Genomic DNA, 21,554 nt, shown 5'->3' with positions numbered 1-21,554 from the left:
AACTTTTTTTGTTGTTTTGTGGTCATAATAAAAGGAAAACTCTTCCCTTGAGTTTCTAGCTAGCTGCTTTCTGAACTCCCCAAAACTCAATTCAATTCCAATATTGGTTAATACGTTTTATGAATTCTGTATGTTGATGGTAATTATGAGGAAGAGAGAAGGGGGTCTATTAATTAGTTGTTTTTCTCATTCGTTCATTTATTCATGTTTTACAAAGATAATAAATTGGCTTCATTCTGCCTAGAAAATGATTTGACCTGATTTGAAAAGGGGACATCTCAGAATGAAAAAAAAAAATCTATTCAGGATTTATATTTGCCTTTAAAAACACAACCACCATAGGGTCTTGAACAGGACTATAGAGGTTAGCACATCAAACCAAGGATCAAAACTCAGGTGCCTGGCCTTCTGAGTTACCATTGATGATCTGTCCACCCCTATTATCCCTTTCCCTTGAAGACAAAGGCCAAAAATCAATTCATCTAGCCACACCATTTCTACTGCCTTTCTCCACAGTACCTTGGCTTTGGGACAAAAATAAATTAGAAGTGAATGGAGGGAAAAAATACCTCTAGCTATTCCTTTGGGCTGTCATTTTTTAAATATGAATAAGATCGAACCATAATTTATAGCTGGGAGTTTCCTGAGGTTTACTTTTTCCTCTTCTTACCTGTGTTTTCCTCTCTCGTTATAGATTAATGATGGTATACAACAGAGCTTTACTCAGGTGTTGGTACAAAAAATAGTCAGCAGAAAATATGAGGGTTTTGTCCACGAGGAATTGGGATGAGAGAAAAATATCTGGCTTTAGAGACCAGGAAAAGTATATTAAAATATGCTCCCCCCATGCCTTCATCTGTACTATTAGTGGTACTTCATTTAAATGTACGTTTACATTTATGCATGCATGTGTGAGCAATCGGTTTGGAAAATTGTCAAAAATAAACATATTTATTAAGCACAACTGTTTTCTTGTCTCAAAAACTGGTCTTTGAAGCCACAATAAATATCATGTGTTATTTATTTTACAAGGAGATGGCAAAAATTAAGCACAGTCATCTTTAGGTGCCAGATGTCATTTATAAACATATTTATAATTGTAAATGATCTTATATATCAGACTAGTGTCATCAAAATCACCTGGGAATCTTTTAAAAATTAGTATTTTTCAGCCTTGTCTCTCAAAATTCTGATTCATCAATTTACTCACTCAATTTCAGACCTGTGTATTAAAAAAACAAACAAAAATCCTTGGGTTATTGTGATGCACACTCAGAATTTAGAACCACTAATAATCCAAACCTTTCACAGATCAGGAAATGTTTTTGAATTAACCACATTTGGTAGTGAACGAAATGTACATTTATTATCTCACATCCCCATGGACCAGGAGTCCATGGGTGGTAGTCAAGGGATTGACAGGTCTGCCTCCCCTCTAAAGTGAGGTACCTACTTCAAATTTCTGATATTATTGGTATAGAGTCCCTTGTACTTACAGGACTGAAGTCCTGTTTTTAACTCACTGTAAGGGATGTTGCTGGGCTCCTACAGGCTGCTATAGTTCCTTGCTAGGGCCTCCCTGGAGGGCCTATTACAGGTCCTCTGATAGACCTTCTCGAAATATGGCAGTTAACTTCTTAAAGCCCAGCAGGGATGATCTTGGCTACAGTCTTTCCAGATGGAGTCGTGTATAAGGTAACACAGTCACTCAGTGACTGTTCCATCTCCTTCACAGTATCTTATTAACTGAAAGCAAGTCACAGATTTTCCCTACCTTCAAGGGAAATAGATTATTAAGGATTCGTCCACCACAAGATTAATTGACCAGTTAAGTTTATAGAGCAACACAAATTTGCTTATTTTTCTGAGTGGTCTTTCAAAATAAAAAAACAGGAGCTAAGGGTGTAGCTCAGTGGCAGCATAGACCTAGAATGTGTTAAGACCCTTGGTTTAATCCTTAGCAATGTCAAAAAAAGAAAAACAAAAGTTTGTTTACATATACATACATACTCATATACTTTATATACTTAACTCTGAATTGTGTGTGTACATAAATATATACATACATTTCTGATATATGTCTACACTGCATAAATACATTTCATACATATATACATACACACACAAAATTTAGATTTAAATGCTGTTATAGTGAGCATATGTTTCTGTTTTTATTAGGATCTTAGAATGTGAAAACACCAATTTTATGGCTTATTCATTTTCCTCTTATCATGCAAGTTATTTGTATAAAAATATTAAATAATTAATTTACAAAGAGCCTCTGGCCCTAACATATGTTGGTGGTTCAGAAAATACTAATTTCTGCTAAAGTCAGATTTTTGTGATGAAGGCAAACACATTTTGAATAGTCGAAATTTGTGACTGGAATCATTCATGTGGCACACATTTTTTCCTAAAGGAGAGTTAAGTATTTTTCCCATACTGTATGGGAAAAAAAATCACTTATGACAATTTGAATTAAGGGGGTGTTTCCTCATTCCTAGCTTTTTTATAACAACTAAAAATTATCAGAATTATCACTCAGAAGTATTTTGTGGCACCTAGGGAGGAAGTTGGTTATTTTAACTTATGCATGGCTAAACTAATATTTACAGCTCTGATTAGTTGATTGCCATCTGGTTTTTAATCTCTGAAGTCTTCTCATTTTGCTGTTGGGAAATGTTTTCAATGTATTTTTTTTCTTAATTTAAGGTTATTCGATCTCAATTCCCTAGTAGCAAACATGTGCATATGTTGACTATATTGGGAAAATGCTAATTCTTCTACTGCAATATTAGTGTAATCTCAGCAACACATGAAGCTGAGACAGGAGTATTGCAAATTCAAGGCCAGCCTCAGCAACTTAGCGAGACCCTAAGTAACTTAGAGAGGCCTGTCTCAAAATAAAAAATAAAAAAGGGCTGGGGATGTAATTCAGGGTAAAGTATTCCTGGGTTAGATTCTTCAATACAAAAAAATTAAAAAATAAATAAGTACAGACAGTAACAGTGCTCTTTTTGCCCCAAGGCAGAGTCCATAAAGCTACATCACCTAATTTGATTAAAATACAATTTCTTAGACATTGAGAACATGCAGATATCTGTGTACCCACCATTCAGGTGTGGCAAAGATACCATGTTGTCCAATTTGTTTGTACGTGTATGTGTGTGTGTGTATGTGTGTGTGTGTCTGTGTGTGTTAAGAGAGAAAGAGAGAAAACATAAATACAATTTTGTATCTACAAGAGATACCACATCTCCCCAATCATGACCTCCCATCATTACCAGGGAAAGACAACCAGGATAGAAGTATCTGCTGTTTGGAAGTCTATGATTATCTTTCCTGTGAATATTTATATGTAACATTATTTTATGCACTTTTCTGTGTGTGTGTGTGTGTGTGTGTGTGTGTTTATACTGGAAATTGAAACCAGGAGCACTTAACCACTAAATAATATCCCCAGCCCTTTTTATTTTTATTTTCAGACAGGATTCTCTACATTGTTTAGGGCCTCCCTAAGTTGCTGAAGCTGGTTTTTGAATTTAAGATCCTCCTGCCTGAGCTTCCTGAGCTGCTAGGATTACAGGCCTGCACCACTGCCCCTGGGTATATATACTTTTTTTTTCACTTTTTGTGTTTAATTGTAAAATTTTATTTGTTGATCCATGAGGACCTAATTCATTTGTTTTGTTCAGTATTGGTGCTCCATCATTTAACTATACCACAGATTAATCAACCTTTTACAAAGTGATGGACCTTTGTTTACCGTTACTCATAATTGTAATATATATATATACACACATACACACACACACACACATACATACATATACACACACAATTTGGTGAGCATCCTGTAAACATCTCCATGTGTTTCCATTAGAGAGTTTCTCTATATCTGTGAAAAGAATACTTTCCATCTTGAGACCCAGGGCCCAAACACTGGTACACACATGTATATTTGAAAAAATGCTTACCTTGACTACATTTACCCATCTAAAACAAACATATTCACCATTGCTACATTCATATATCTCGCACACAGAAACACATGCATATATAGAAATATATATGTGTGTAATTGAAATTTTCTTAGTATTTTATACTCTAATATTTTGTCTCTGATTCTATTTACTATAGATAAAAATAATGGGTTAATAAAAAAAAAAAGATACCCTAGTGGTATGGAGTGAGGTTAGGAGTACAGTGTCTGGATCCTGACTTTGTGAGTCCACAGTGAGACCTCAGACAAATCACTTGGACTCTCTAAACCTTATGTCTGCCTCACCAGGTAGTTATGACCATTGATTGGACTGCGACATGTGAAGACCAAGGCCCATGACACTGGGTTCAAGAAATGTCAAATATCAAATGACATTAGTGGGTTCCAATATTTCTTACACTTTGCAGATTGTGGGTAAAATCCCAAGAGGTTCATTTTGTTTTTGTTTACTTTGATTTAAAAGAAAAAGTAGAGAAAAGTCATTGTGTTGAAGGGGGAGGAAGAAAAGGAAAGGGAAAATTCTGAGGAACAATGTTAACCAAATTATATTATTATATCCTGTGCATAATAAATATATAACAACATTTCCCACTATTATGTATAATTATGCACCAATAAAAACATGGATTTTTTAAAATTATGGGTTAAGATCTTTTAGACTGGCTAGGCTACTTGTTAAGGGATTCTTGTTACCATTTCAAAAAATTATGCTGTATGTTATATACCCCGGAGTAGAACTCATAGAAAATAAATTTCTTCAACTTCTTACAATCACCAAATTGCTCCTTAAAGAGTATGAAAAATTTACACTCTCACCAGTGGTATAAGTGAGATCCTAATTTCCTACGTTCTGTATTTTCTTCTCATTTCCCAAAACCCTGTGATTTTTCTCAAATGATCTTTGTGAAGTTTCAGAGATAGATGGTGAAAGACATTGCGATTCTCTGAAGTAAAGGTGGTGTGGAATGGTTGGTAAGATTTGTTATGCTGAGAATGTGCTAAATTTTATAACAAAAGAGGAGATAGAATGTAGAGTTATCTAAGTACAATTGTTGCCACTTTATCATTTAATTTTCTTTAGTCAACCATGGTCCAAATTATTAAATGGAAAATTCAAGAAGTAAAGAATTCATAGGTATTTAACTTGTACACCATTCTAAGTAGTATAATGAAATCTCACTTGTCGCACTCCATCCTGACTGGGACACCGGTCATCACTTTGTTCAGTGTATCTATGCTGTATGTATTACCCCCTCATTAGTAACTTAGAGCCTTCTTGGCTATCAGACCAACTATCATGTCATCACATTGATTATATGCATGTAAGTCTTTTTATTAGAAAGAAAGAGAGAAAGAGAGAGAGAAAGAGAGAGAGAGCACATGCACATGACTTTTGTTACAGTATGTTGTTATAATTGTTATATTTTATTATTAGTTACTGTCATTAATCTTTTACTGTGCCTAATTTATAAATGAAGCTATTTAGTAACTATATATGTATTGGAAAAAACAGCATACAGAGGGGTCAGTGCTGTCCAAGGTTTCATGCATCCACTAAGGGTCTTGATATACATCACCCACAGATAAAGGTGGACTCCTTTTTGGATAAGTAGGTATTTCATAGGTGTGCCTCCCATTCCAACTCTAATGAACTAAGGTTGTAGGTGCTTTTCAATCTGATAGCACTTCCTTTACTAGAATTACAGAAACCATTAAATACAACATTTTTCCAAAAGTAAAAAATAGGAAGGTGTCATAAATCTGTGAAATCCTCAATTTCTTAAAAATATTTTGTTTTGTTTTTGTTCTTATAAAGTATATTTATTTGTTCTTAGAAGGTATATTTATTTACATTTTTATTTTTAAGATATTTTTACCTGATTTATTTGACAAAAATGGGTACATGGTGGTACCATTTAATGTTCAATACATGTATATTTGCTTAATGTTCATAATGTCTATCTCCTTAAATATTTATCATTTATGAGGAAAACTTTTAAAATCATTTCTTATATCTTTATGAAATGCTCAGTACATTACTATTATCTATGGTTAGCATACTATGCAATAATACACCAGATCTTTTTGCTTCCTTCTAACAAGTAATATAGCACCCATTGATGAGTCTTCCTCATAGCTCCCTGTCTCTGACAACCAATATTCTCCTCTCAATTTATATGAGAACAACTTGTCAAACTTCCAAATATGAGTAAGATCACGTAGTACTTGTGTTTTTGTACCTGACATATTTAACTTAACATGATGATCTACAGTTCTATCCATGTTGCTGAAAATGAAAAATAATTCATTATTTTCATTATTTTTCATGGCCAAATAGTATATACTATTGTGTATACATACCACATTTTCTTTATCCTTTCATTAGTTGATGGAAACTTATGTTGATTCCATTTCTAGTCTGTTGTGAATAGTGCTCCAGTGAACATAAAAATGAAGATGACTCTTTGACAGACTTATTTAATTTCTACTTGGATATATTTTGTATGGCTTACAGCATACATGGAGTCTGCTATTAAATCAAATGGAAACACCCTACCAGAAGTTAAATTATAATCTCTTACCAAATTTTGGAAACAGAATCATTTTTGTTCTCTGAAGTATTTCCCACTTGTAAAAAAAAAAAAAAAGGAAAAAAAAACTGGGCATAATGGTGCAAAACTTGCCATCCTTGTTAAATAAAAGGGAAAGCTGAAACCAGCTGCTCTGATTTCAGTACCCTAACCCTCACCACACTACCACTACTGCGTTGGATTCAAATAAGCAATATTGTTGACCTGGGCCCCACTCTTCAAAAGGGCTTAAACCAAATCTCCAACCAATTTCTTTTTCATAAACATGGTTTTAATGAAGCTAACAGGATGTGTCCACCTGTAGTCCCAACTGTCTTCTTCTTCCCTGTTAATTAAGATTCTCTGCTCAAACTTTATTTTGAATTCTATGTGGTATTACCTCTTGGAGCATCCTCCCAAGAGCAGCCATTACTAATTTAATATTTACCTCCCTGCCTGTAAGTGGCTTTGTACAGTCATGTGGTTGGGGCTTGGGCATGCCGGCTGGAGTGTCTACATGGATTCATATGTGATGCTTTATACAGAGCTGGAAGTAATAGCAGTAGAAGAATTGGAAGGAAGGATACAAGGAGAGGGCTGTCACTCCCCATACCTCTCATTCCAGTACAAACCTTCAAGAAATCCAAGAACTACAACTTGAACCTGAACTTAAAGGCCATTACCAAGAGGATAGAATGGTTTTATTTAGCACTCTGCTAACTTTATTTGTATTTTTAAACTTAAACATTTGAATGTGGGCCTCTATTCATTGGACAGCAGCACAGGCCAGGAACAAACCTGGGCAGCACGCAGACTGGCCGCCTGGGGTCCTGCCTCTCCTGTGCATGCTTCCTCATTCCTCTCTTCAACTGGATTTAAATCAATGTCTCTGAATCGTAGATTCCCTTCTTTACTGCACTCAAAGGATGTGCTGGTTTCCTTATGTTTGGGATTTGGAGTTGGGGTTTTGTGTAACAAGAGGGTAGCAGAGTTGACATACAGACTGTTAACAACTAATCTCAGGGGATTGCTATTTCATCGCCAAGCTTCCCAACAGAGTATGTTGTTTCCCACTTAGTTGATATTCAAGGAAAAATAAAAAAGGCTTGGTGGCTAAGTGAAAATAATAATTACCCTTAATAGGGCATTTATCTTATGTCAGAAAAAGTGCATTTTTGCTTTCCACAGGTTGTTGCATTTAATATTAACAATCATCCTTTTAGATAAGTACCATTAATATGTTCTATTAAAGAGGTAGAAACAAACTCAAAAAAATACTAGGTCAAGGTGAAAAAGTCAGTGATTGATAGTCTGAACTTGAACTATAATGTTGTTTTACCTCCCAAAGAACTAAAAAATGAGAGGAAAAAAAACATGATTTTCTTTAAAGGTAAACTTATCCTGAAACAGGTGAAGTCAGATGGTCTGCGAATTTTATTTGGGTGCTTTTCTTGGCAGGTAGGACTTGAACATCTAACTCCAATGTCATAAGTATGTTCAAACTTAAATTTTGTTTTAAAACATTATAAAAATAGTAGGAATGGAATGAAATCAAGATATACACTACCAACAGTTTGTTTTATGGATTCAACATATTAACACATTTTATTGAGTTATGAGTTATGATTATTTATCATACTTCTGAAGGAAGATGCCAGATAGAATATTGTCATTATGAATATAATCATTCAGTTCCTGATTATATGTTTATGTCAAATGCCCCATAGAGACTGGGAATGCCTATGATGAAAATGCAATAAAAATCTCTTATTCATTTATATTCAGTAAAACAATATTAGAAGATGATTCATTCCCCCTTCCTTATGGTTAGCAATTTGGGTCTCATGATTCTTTATTAAATTTATTGTTTGTTGAGATATAATTTGGAAAGATTTTATCTTTAACATTAGTGTTTCTGCTTTGGCTTTTATTATAAATTATGTGTGCATATTCAAATGGTGAAAATATATTCTTATGGAAATAATCATGGCAAATAGGCACAAAGCAACTATCAGTCTGAAAAGGATGATACAACATGCTAGAGATGACAGCATTTATTGGGAGCAGGGTATGGATCCTGCAGGAGTAACAGTGGGCTCTGGAAGCCAACCGTTGAGAAGAAATCTCTGTGTGCTCATTTCTCTGAACTCCTGTTCCCTGACGTATTCAGCCAGCACCAACAGCACCACATGGCACATTGCACTAATGGAGATACAGAATGGAGTCCTGGTTAAAATTGAACCCTATCAGAGAACTGCTGCCAGAGAGAAAGGTGCTGAGAAAAGTTTTCATGATGATCTTGGTATATAAGCATTATGCCGCCGCCTTGCATGCAGCTCATTTAATTCACATACAAGCCTAGATGGAGGACAAGGGTGAAGAGTGTCAGGAATTCTATGTAAAAGCCTCAAGCTACATTTACCAACTTTGGAACACCAAAATCTTGCCCTTCCCATTACATGCAGCACACATGAAAGAGTTAATGTTTGCCCTGACCTCATGTCTACTACAAGACAACTTCTTTTATTTTAATGATAGAATAGAGTTTTCTATGAAGTATTAACTCTTTGACTTGGACATATGGAAAGGCAAACATTGTTGAGTGCATTTAAAAATCTATCAGCATCTTACTTTCATCTGAAAAAACTGCCTTTATCATTCAACTTGTCTCTATCTTGTTCTTTGCCTTTAGTTCTCCTATATTGATAGCATAGATGTAATGATCACATGGCTAAAGGAGAGTCTCCTTAATTCTCTTAGAAGGAGCATCTTCTCTTTCATGCATCTCACTGTGTAGCAGTACTTACATTAAAGATTTAGAAACATTTACACAAGGGAAGTCCCAATTAAATCACAAATTAGTATATTTTAAGTAAAAAGATCAATGATATAAGAGGGAAAGAAGATGAAAATTGGTAAAAGATCTGGTTTTTAACACTTATAAACAACTTGGTAGATTTTTTATTTTGGTAGCTTTTGTGAACAACATCTGCTTAAAAATGATGCATTCAAAGTGGATTCTTTCAAATTGTCTTGAGGATTATATGGAACTATGTGTGAAAAATATTTTTTTTACATTGTTTTCCCAGCAGCTTGTAGGTAGCCCAATGGAACCTGTTAAACGATAACTAAAGCAGAAATATTTAAAATGCACAAAGGTGAGAGATTATAATTAATTAAAAAGTTAGATTAATTAAAAAGTTAACTTTCTTTAGAATGTTTTTTCATCATTCCATTTTAAAAGAAGCTCAAGATTGTTCAATTAACCACCTCTCTAGGGAATTCTGTTTTCTGAAAGAAGTTTGACAAATTTGGTGGTCTCATAATATATGGACTGTATTTCACAACAGGATCAATAACTTATCCAACTACCTTTGACTCTGGAGAAAAACAACACTTTTAAGTGGAAACCTGCAATGCACTTGGACATCTGCATAATGACTGGAATTAGCATAGGTTTACATAGTACACAATTGCATTAGAATTTTGATGCCTTGGAAAGGAACAGAAGGTTGTAAATTTCCTAAGGGAAATTCTCTGGAGAGTGTGAAGTCCTGAAACAAAATCAGCCCAATGTGAGAAGCATGTTGTGCATGGCTGACAGGACATAAAGACAGAGTTCCTCAAGCAAGAAATGTGTTGGCTTTTTCAAAACAGAAGAAAGAAAGAACGTGTACCAATGGTTACTTATAAACTTCTGAGATCTAAGCAAACTCACTCTTTAAAGGACACTAATGATAGGTGATCTCTTTCTTTTTACAAGGTGATGTCGAATAAGCTCATTCACTCAATCGTACAACCCAAATTGTCTCATAGAAATAATTGTGTGAAAGGATGAGGACAAAAATCAGGAAATAGAAAAACTGGGAGAAGAGGAAAGAGACATTAGAAAGGATAGAAGACAAGAAGGAATGGAGTGAAATCGAACAAAAAAAATGACAAAAAAAATACACATAGAACTTTTTTTATTTTTAGTTTATCATTCATGAGGATGTGGGCCCAAAATTTCTAGAATATGAGTCCCAAACTGCAATGAAAGATAGTTTAAGCACTTATGGATTTCAAGAGCTGCATAAATTGCCAGCTGCATTCTGCATAAGAACATACTAGAAAATTACTCCTATCCACCTGTCAGTGCTGACAGTGGGCACTTGTACCTGTATTTCTGAGCAAAGTGTAAAGCCACCCAGGACAGCAGTTTCTGTAAAGACCTTCAAAATTTATTGGCAGTAGGGGAACATAGAAAAGTGGTTCCCACACCTACCTCTAAGGAACTTAATATTTTCTTTCAATCATGTGAATCCCATAATTTGAATTTTTCCTGCTCAACAGAATACATGGTTTTAATAATATTGAGAATATTTTCCAGATTCTTATTAATCATGCAGGTATATCCTTCTATTGTCATCTAGACTGACATTAAAAAAACATGATTCCCTCCTTGAGTTGAATTAAATCCAGTCACAAAGGCACTTAACCTTTTAGATCACATAGTCTTATTGTGCATGATTGTGAGACCAGTCTTGGAAATCAGGATTGGGTCCTGTTCCCCTGTTGTGGAATACTGAACACCCAAGAAATGCCAAGGCAAGAGCAAAAAGTTTTATTTAAAGGACAGAAGACAGAGAGGTGGGGGGCGGGGAGACTCTCCCAGAGAGAATGGGGTTCAAAGTGAGTGCCCCAGGGAAGGGGGTATCTTGCCCCTTTATAGATTCCAGGTTTCCTTTCTTTTCATCTCCCCTCCTCCTCTTACCCTGCCTAAGTGACCAGTGACCAAAAGCCCAGAGAGGAATTGCCCAGAAAGGCAGGAAAAGAGCCACCCCAGGATATTCATTAACTATTCCTTGTTGGGAGACACAATTCCTAAGAGGCAGGTGACCTTGGCAACCATGAGGAAGAGGGGGAAGTGCTCTGGAGGTATTAGCATTTTATTTCCTTTTGAAGCAGCCACCATCTTCTGGGTCAAATCATTCATTACTCACACTGACTGTCCTTTTGTCTCAGTCTCAATAGTTACTGCCTTTTTGAAATATTAAAATTAATCCACAGTATTGCCTAAGTTTGATATTGATAAGCATATAAAATTATAATATTAAGGTAAAAAAATGAATTTAGATAGAAATATTCAGATCAGTTGAATGAATACATAACCAGATAAATGAGGTTAGAAAGAAATCTTTGAGGCCTTCTAAAAACCTTGAACAAGTTTTAAAAATGTGTCTCTTTCCTTTCTCATTGATGCTGACTGATAATTGGTCCATTCTTCTTTATTATTGGTCTCCAATAAGCAAGAAGATGCAGAGAAGGTAGAAGCAATAAGTGGAGAGTCAGGCCTGTTCCAGTCTGGATGTGGGATATAGAGTTGTTCTGTATCCCTTTGCTCTGTTTCTATAAAATGAGGATGTTGTGCTGTATGATCCTGTTATCTTTCTACCCTAAAGTGCCATGATTTCTTTTTAAGCCTTACTTACTCTGAGCCTCATGTTTCTTATCTATAAAAATGGGAAGAATGCCTACCTCACAAGGTGACTTTAAGGATTAAAAGATAGTAATCAAGTATCTCTCCCTATACAAATCTATTTGGTTCCTGAATTCAGTTAGCAAGAGTTTACAGAGTGAGTTCAGATAGTAGGGAGTATAGATAGCACTGTCTGAATTTATGTGAGTTCAGTATTTCATATGGCAAGTGAATTTGGGGGAGTGAGGACTTATCAAATGTTATTTTGGTTCCTGGATATCTACAGAAGTAACTTACTTGGTGGAAACCTCAATGAAGATTTGCTCTAGTCTCCTTGACCTTGAAGATAGAGTCAACACTTGTCAGTGTTATAGCCATGGCATCTAGCATACTGTTTCAGTGTCTGTCTTTGGCCTTCATGGAAGTCATAGAACCTCCTAAGCCTTGTCTGTAAAAGGTGCTCAACCATAACTAACCCCTTAGATTTGTAAAAATGGTCAAAGACCATATTTGAAAAGATAAAATCACAAAGAAATAAAATGAATCAATGTTAAAGATTTCATAAATCATTAATTGCTGGGGGAACCAGGAGTGTTATAACCTGTCCAAAGAACACCCAAATAAAGAATCATTTACAGGTGAGAAATACTAAAATCAATGTGCAATGGAGGTAAATCTGGTTTTCCATAGTGTGAAAGGAAGTTGGTAGAACCACTTCTGGAGAGGAGAATATTGGTCTGTCTACAAAGAAAAATTATTTTGCATTGCTATCAATTATTTACAACTTACAAAGTTGTATGTGCAGATCCCTCTTTTAGAATTGGAATCAAATAAGCATTAAGATGTGCTAACCACAATATATAGTTTTCCATCGAAGCACCAAAATTTTCCTATGTGAATAAAGGAGATACTGCCTGGAAGACATTTCACTGTTTCCAGCACGTAGTGGACCTCCAATAAATGGTTATTTTATTAGATTGTCAATCACATATTGTCAGTAATCAATAGACTATCTTGTTGATACTTAAGAAATTGAGTTGGAATTGGAGCTTGAATAATCACTCTCAATTATTTCTGAGGTTTGATATTATCCCCTCTGTAATTGATTTTTCTGTCCTTTCCTGTACTTTCTTCTCCTCTCCTCTATTTCCCCTCCTCATCCACCTCTTTTTTTAAACCATCAGCTTTAATATGTTCCCTTATCACGTACTATGAAGGGTCTGAAAAGTAATGAACACATTTGTTTATTTCCCCTACACTTACCTGGTATATGCATAGAATTTCTACACCAACACAGAATGGCAACAAACAAAACTAAGTCCAAGACAAAAATAATAAGATTTGTTTATTAATAAACTGGTGGCAAGGGCCATCTTTCCTATCGCTGTGTTTAAGAAAAGGTTTAAAGGTATTAGAAAAGGAAATGATTTTTATGCCAAAAAGGAGAAAATACTAAGACTGTCATTTTATAATTGCCAATATCCTATTAAAATGAGATTTTCGAACCTGGGGAACTTTCTAATTAGTACATTTGACAAGTCTTGATTGGCTACAAGGATTAAGCTCCCAGTTAGAGGATATTTCAAAAGAAGGTTTGCTCATATGTGGAACAGAAGGCTCTCTGTGGCTGGTATTTTCTGGAACAAGAAGGGATACATAGAGTGTTTTATACTGTCATAATGATTCTTAAGGGCTGGACAGCAGGACTACTATAGCTGACAGTTCTTAATAAAAACTAGTTAATATAAGGGATAGTGTTGAATTTAAAAAGAAATGTGCTTTAAGTGGATATAAAATTACTTTATTGAATTTAGTTAGAAAAGCTCTGTGAATCCAAAATAGATATGGGAAATTTTGAAGTTGAAAACAACAGTAATGGAGGAAAGCAAAATTACATGGTGTCAATGAAAAAAAAAATAATGCATTGAGTTTGAAGGCCTAATTTGCTCTTGTAAAATTAGAGATTTTTGAACTGGACAGCATTCATTTATAAAAATAGAAAAGTGGGGCTGGGGTTGCAGCTCAGTGGCAGAGTGCTTGCTTAGCACGCGTGAGGCACTGAGTCCGATTCTCAGTACCACATATAAATAAATAAAATAAAGGTCCATTTAGAACTAAAAAAAAAAAATTCAAAAAAAGTGCTCTTTACGGCATGGCAAAATAGTTTGTAGGATAGTTTATGCAAGAATAAGAAAACAGCATAAGAAAAAATTAGGTTGGTTAGCATCAAGTTACTGCAAGCTACTTTTCTGGTAAGTATTAAAAACTAAAGTTGAGACATTTGTCATGCCAACTCAGAACAAAGGCACTTGTTTTGAATGGTTGCTGTGTTACTTACAGATTTTTTTTTTTTAAATACTGGCCTATTTGGGAATTTTCCTGATTTTAAAGTTTCATTTAGACTGCATGGCATTTAACACAAGTGATTCCATTTTGGTTTTGTCTCTAGGGCCTTTGTTCAGGAGCTCAGAACAAAAACAGTAGCCTTCCATGAATTTTATTTAATAGTAGTAAAGAAATATGACTATATTAGAATATATTGTGACATAAAACTTATTTTTTCCTTGAAATTCACCATAGTCCAATGAATGCACAAATAATTATTTTCTTTTGTCTTGGGCCAGATTCAGCGTATGTAATATTTTGACATTTTTTTTAAAACAAAACAATAGTCACTGGTCTTCTTTCACCATCTGAGTAAGGAAATTTAGTTTTATTGGTCTCAACATCTGAACTTTCAAAATTGTAAGTCTTTCCTCTGTGATTTGAAAGGTAAGGCTAATAAAAATATTCACCAGACAAAGAATGGGCACTAAGTGCTTGGAACTCCTGTGCAGATTAAGTAAAGCAATTAGCACAGTGGCAGGCCATGGTGATTTCTTGATGTTGAATTCTTTACAGGATATGCAATTATTTGCACTAATGAACAAAGTTTTGTCAAATCTATGATATTGAATCTCTAATCAAAAACTTTGATTGAACTCTTATCATTCACCTAGACTTCTACTTGGTATAATTGTTTATTAAATACACATTACAAGTAATGCAGATTTCTAAAATGTTTTTCCTATCACTTTCTATTACACAAATACTAAGAATGGTCAAATTATTTTTCATGTGAGTCATGGGTGTTAAAACAACAGTATTTATTGAGCACTATAATCCTAACAATATTCTTTTCTTTTCTTTTTCTTTTTTTTTTTTTATATAGGAGCTATTGCAAGAGCAAGTATAACCTACGTAACAATATGGAAACATCCTGAAATCACTTTGGTATCTCATAAATTAACTGGATTCAAGTTTGGCAAACAGGGAAACTGGTCCATGGACAATTTGCTACAGGTAAGTGAGAGGTATAATTTACTCTGTTAGAATTCTTCATAGATTCATTGACTATGGGGTTGTTAATTACATTTCAGATAATTATAATGTTCCTTTGATACAGATGACAGCTTCTCTTCCCTCCCATACATACACATGTGGATTCCAGCATATGGCTAAATGTCTGGCCATTTCATCTTGTTTATTTGGGCTTCAGTCAGTTACAAAAGGATGAAGCAGGAGGAGAGAGTCCTCACCTCATAAAACTTTTACAGGTAGTGATTTATGCAGAAGGGCGGGAGTCAAACTGTTCCTGGAACAGATGTTTCTGTGAGCTGGAAGTTAAAAGAGTGGCAAACTGGCCTGCCTAGGATTCAGAATGAAACAGACAGACAAATGGTGACGTTTTCCCTCTTTTCTTTTTGAAACTGGGGCACTGGCTGGGTCGTTAATATGGAAGAGAGTGTAGAGGGAAGGTAACTGTCTTGTTGTTCTTATTTCTTTGAAAACCTGGTGAGACTGGAATATTGACAGTGTGAAAATATTTTCTGTTGTACTGTTGGGAAAGTTGTGCTTGTCTGAAAGAACCAATGAGGAAGGGTAACCGTCCAGGTGACTCAAAATAAATGCACTGTGTGCACTGGGACAGGGGTTGTGGGATCCTCTGTAGCTAAATGTTGAACCATTGAGAATCAAGACAAGTTCCATGAAAGGCAAACAACCTGTACATTCATCTGGGGTTTCACTATGTTGAGGAAGAAGGAAAAGATCAAATTATAGTGACACCAAGTACCATCCATGGTAAGGGAGACCCTTGTACTTGCCACTTTAACTGGAAAACATTTCAATCATTCACGCTCTTTTAAAGGGATAATGTTACAAGCGAAGGTGGAACAGAGGTAAAAGGAATGGCTGGTGCATCTCCCTGTTATTATCTAGCTTTCCTTGGTTTGTGTGCACAATGGCTATCTCACTGCATTTATAATTCAAGGTATTTTCCACAAAGACAGCAACTCTTTCCTTTTTCTTTCATCAGTTTCATCATGTTATATAGATTAAGCTAAATGGAAGTTATATTCACCAATCTTCAGGGAGATGATTTTGTTTTGAGTGTAATAAAAGAGCAGAGATACAGAGGAGTTTGCAGAGTGTGAAGAAGCAATGGTAAGACAAAGATAAGGTACCAAGTACTGAAGCAAATATGGAACAAAAAGAGAGAAAAGGCTTCAAACTTTTTTCCAAAGCACATGTCCACTTTCTTTGTCTTGAAGGTTAGTCCTCTAGTCTATCAGAGAGGAGGATATTGGTTCAGTTAGACTCTAGTGTTTATGGAAAGAAAGACTCAATTTAAGTAGCCTAAGTAAACAGGGAATTATTCTGGCAACACATGCAAGCTCAATATGAAAAAGAGTTCGAAAGAAAGAAGGAAAATGGCAGTTCTAGAAACTTCTTTTTTGCTTGTATCATTCTCAAGAGCAACATAGTTGTTGTTGTTGTTGTTGTTTTTTTAATTTTATAGAAGCAACTCTATTTCTCCGTAGAATCCTGGACTTCTATTTTTGCTTCATTGTATTCTCTTTTTTTGTTTGTTTGTTTGTTTGTTTGTTTTCCTTCTGGTTGCTTTTCTTAGTTTTCTTATACTTGTTGCTCTCAGCTTTGCCTTGCAGGTAGCATTCCAAGGCCTCTCCAGTCATTTTCCCTTTCATCAGTTTCAATCTCTGTTATTAACTACCTGTGTCAGTTAGGATACAGAAAGCACACTGGGATTTTAACAGTTAAGTAAAAATTTCTAACCAGTCATTGGAGAATTATAAAGATAAAAATGGACGCTAAGTAATCACGGAGGTAGCAACTGCATGAATTGTCTACCCTGGCTGCTGCAACAAAAGTTAAGAGTTGGGGATTACTGGAATTTAGACTATTGAAGGAGGGGCTTTGCAGAACTGGAATGCAGGAGTCGTAGGTAGGGGTGTTCCCCAAAAGGTAGCGGAACTTTGAAATTTTAGGAGGGAATTCTGCAGAGCTGGGAATCATGCTTTTAAGGAGAGGCTACCAGCCAGCTAATCCCCTAGTATCTAAGAAGAGTACCCCATAGAGCAAAGACTCAGAATTTCTTAAAAGATGCAGCTCAACCAATGTTGTGGCTTAAAGAATTAGAAGAAATTCACAGATAGAGCTGGGACTGCATCTCTGAAGAAGAGGGACCAGCCAGATAAGTGCTCTTCTATCCCTGGGAAAACTGGGAAATTAGACTATTTCTGGGAATGTAAAAAACAACACAAAATGAAGCAATAGCTGTGTAGCAAGGCACTTGTTAGGAGTAAGATGAAAGTACCTTCTTCCTCAACCATCCAGTCTCCAGGTAGCTTCCTCTATTGACAGAAATGAGGAGCCAGATGGAAAGGGAGAAATGCACTCAGCAGATACCTCGCCCCAGCATCTCAACACACAACAGAGGAGGGTAGACTTGAACTTAGAGATACTAACTTAATGGTAAGCACACAGCCTATTTCTTGCATGTGCTTAATTTACATACTAAGTCCATTTCTTATCACCAGCACAGGAATCCACGCAAAGCCATCTTAAACGAAGGACTGCCTCACATAATAGACAAAAATAATTATTAAATGAATGAACAATTACTAAATGAACTAATTTGCCAAGCTGTCTCTTATGTGTTAAGTATTCTAGATGTTGAGAAGGTTGTAAATATATATAAGACAAAAGACATAAGCATCACGTGATATAAACGTCATTTATAGTGATAAAATAGAAAGACCAGTACAACTATAACACAGCATAGAACAGTTTTTCCTCTCCTCGAAGCAAGGCATTGACTTGATCATATTTGTCAGCTACTCCTACATCACTCATCACACTTGACTTGCTACACAACTTCATCAGAGGGAGAGAGATCACTTTCAGTTCCTGGGAAGTAATCTGTCTTCTCTTTTCCAGAAATTCTTCAGAAAAGAAGTTATGTAGCATTTCTAGATGAAGTAGTCTCACATTTCACATTTCTTTACCAAGTTAGAGCATTCTTTAAGTGAAATCCTATCCCTACAAATGAACTGAGATGATTATTATTTTGGCCTTGGTAGAAGAAGAGGAAAGATAAGCACTATTCTTTACATATATGATTTTACACATTTTAAGATTAAACATCTATCATATTGTACAGTCTCTTGCCCCAAATGCCAACCATAAAAGCATCATGCTACGCTGCATTTATAAACTGGTAGTCTTCGCGTCAATAAAACAAAATAAAATGATAACGAATGAATAAGTAAAGCATTATATGGTGACAAGATGATTTACCACAATTGTTCGTTAAGAATTTTGTTAACTGAAAAGTTTATCAGGCAGGAAATCACATTACCATGCAGTTACCTAAAAAAGAGACTTTATCCATAGGTTGGAGGGGGGGCGGAGGGCGGGCTACTTTATAGAAAGATCCACAGCTTATAAACTCCCAGTACTTCTTTCTTGGACCAGCAGATGCCAGAGACTTAGGCAGACCAGCAAGAGCCCTGATGGAAAGCAGCATGAACCCCGTTGCTAAGACCCTGGTGGAAAACAGGCATGACCAATGCAGGAGGTGAACTGCTGCAAGGCAGGGGAGGGTTCCCTCAGTGGGAGACAGAGGAAGAGACGTTTTTCTTTCTGACCTAGGCTGTAGAGTACTGGAGGACACATAAGGGGTTTCAAAATGAAGAACATTCAAAAGAGTAGTTTTAAAAGAGATTCCTGGTTTTTGTTTGGTACATCATAAAAAGCTTGATCATTGGGTGTAAAACTTATTTCCATGAATACCCACTCCTGCAAAATAAATAGCAAAAGTGAAGTTTGAGTAGGGTGAGTTTTACTTTGTACTTAAAATAGATTTATATTTATGAATACTTTTTGGTAAAGAATCACAATAAGGATAGCATATTGTTAATAAGCAGACTTATGTATGCTTGTTACACCTTATTTTATGGAAATCATATTAACAGATTTCCTATATAGAAAAATTTGAAAATTTAGGATCTTACAGCAGGATTTTATCTGTCATATAAATTTTGTAGTTGCCACAAATTGCAATGGTCAGGGGCCATATAGCAACAAATGGTTTGTATTAATAGACAACTACCCTATTCTTTGAGTTTTTAATTTTATAAATATTATTAGGTTTTAAAAAATCTATCATGTATTTTTATAATATCTATTAAATATTATTTGATTATACGATGCATTAAAATATCTTTAAAATATATCTTCATATTATTACAAAATAAAATAAGGTTTATTATTTGAAACTTAGAAGCAAATACAAAGATGATAATCATTTTGTTGGGAAGAGTTTTCTATGTGTTATAACCTATGTAGAATATTGTAGATTTTTGTTTGTTTAAAAAAAAAAAACAGAAAGAGAATGCATTTTACCTCTATTTATCTGGGAATTTTAAAAGATTTATCTCTGGAAAAATAACCTTGCATCTTTCCAAAGATATCTAGGAAAATGGAGGCAAAAGTTTATGGAAAAAGATGAATCTAAATATTTTCATTTTAGACTTTTTTTCCCACATTAGCATGAAACAAAAGAAGACAGGGAGGGGGAAAGGGGTATTTGAGAGCTCATAAAATTACTTAACAAGATAATAATTTTAATTCCAAAACCAAACTCAAAATATAGAAGCTAATAGAAATAAAAGTATCAAAGATATGTGTTAAAACAGAAAAAGGTGTGTATTATTGCCATCACCCTGAATGTGATTTTGGAGTCTTTCTGAATGTGTAATACAAGAGTTAGCCAATTTTTCTACATTGCCTTAACATGACCTGGTTGTGGTGTGAGAGGTGATGATAGGTAGGCAACTGTATCTGAAGCACCTTTTCAAAGAGAAATTAGCCTTTATCTGTGGAGGCTTCTATATCATCTGTGCCACTAGGTAAAATGATCACATTATTGGCAGTACATCAATTTTCTCTCAACTTTTTTCCTTTCCCAGGGACAAATGTACTGAATATTGTGGGAATTCCATATGCTTGATTTCTCACATTTTACATCTTTAAATTCCATATTCATGTTGCAAATACAATGAAATATCTCTGCAGTAAAGCAAAATGTTTCACAGCACACATTTATTGTTCAAGGAACCAAACCATAAAGGAGAAATTTCAAGGCAGTAAAACAATTTAGACAAGCATTCTATTCAACTGAATGGTATGCATCTATTACAGAGAGCAACTCCTAAATTGAGTGCCTCACATAGAGAAGGCACAGCAATAATAAATTGAGGAATGAATTGATGTCTGTTTCATACAGTTTGAAATGACAAGGTAGAACCAATGGTGTCCTGGAAAACTAACTCCCTGAGGGGGGAAAAATGCTTAAATTTATAGCATTTGTCTGCTTCTATGGTATAAACACTGTCCCTATAACCATTTGGTATCAAAAAACACAGAGTAAGGAGGAGAGGTGCAGAATATTCCCTCCCAGATTGGTCCAAGTGGACTCTATTGCCAGAGGGGCAAAATCCTTTCTTTCATAGGATGTGACAAAAGAAAATTATGCTGCATAATTTCCTGTTGGCTAATTAGTTAAAATAATTTTGATGGTAGCTAGCGTTATTTTTCCCCTACTACGATAATAAGGTGCTTTTTTAAATCGAGTATGTTAGCTACAGGTAGAAAGTTGTAAAGATTCCTCTCTAGGAGTTCCTGTGCTTTTGATGGGAAATAAAAAACCAGGGAAAGCCTTGAGGATTTTCCTGAAGCTGAAAAAGAAATCTCTTTAACAAGGGCCACCTACTTCAGGGCCTGGGAGCTGTTATGCATGCCTTGAAGAATCCTTATTAGCCATTGCAAGCTCTAAAAGTGAATAGGGAGGCCCAAGGCAAAGCAGGCTTTTAGCAACCTGGTATATTAAGCCTTAGAATTCATAAAATCCTTCCAATCCCCCAGAATTTGAACTACTTTTGAAGTTCAGAAATTTAGTTCATATAAGAACAGAAAAGAAGCTAGAAGATAGTTTAAACGACGATCAAAACAATTATTCATTATGGGCCTTCAATGGTCTAGACCCTGAGCTGGACGTTTTCTCATATATTATTTCATACCTTGTATTTAATTCATATGCCTTCATTCTTTGGAATGAAAGTAAAAATTCTTCCATTTAATAAAGATTGAAAATGGCATCCCACGGGTTACTAAAAATATT

General features: G+C 35.2%; 1 protein-coding gene across 6 annotated transcripts in view; it reads left to right on the top strand.

Moving 5' to 3' along the window:
• Window positions 1–21,554, top strand: part of Lrrc4c (leucine rich repeat containing 4C) — a 1,134,834-nt gene that overhangs the window by 644,701 nt on the left and 468,579 nt on the right. For all 6 annotated transcript variants that reach the window (XM_048788626.1, XM_048788625.1, XM_048788624.1 and 3 more), the window contains one exon: window positions 15,243–15,373. The gene's annotated coding sequence lies outside the window, so the exon portion shown is untranslated. The remainder of the gene's footprint in view (window positions 1–15,242; window positions 15,374–21,554) is intronic.

Source organism: Marmota marmota, unplaced genomic scaffold (genome assembly GCF_001458135.2).
Source record: "Marmota marmota marmota unplaced genomic scaffold, marMar, whole genome shotgun sequence".
NCBI classification, from domain to species: Eukaryota; Metazoa; Chordata; class Mammalia; order Rodentia; family Sciuridae; genus Marmota; species Marmota marmota.
This window is presented reverse-complemented; position numbering and strand designations above follow the sequence as displayed.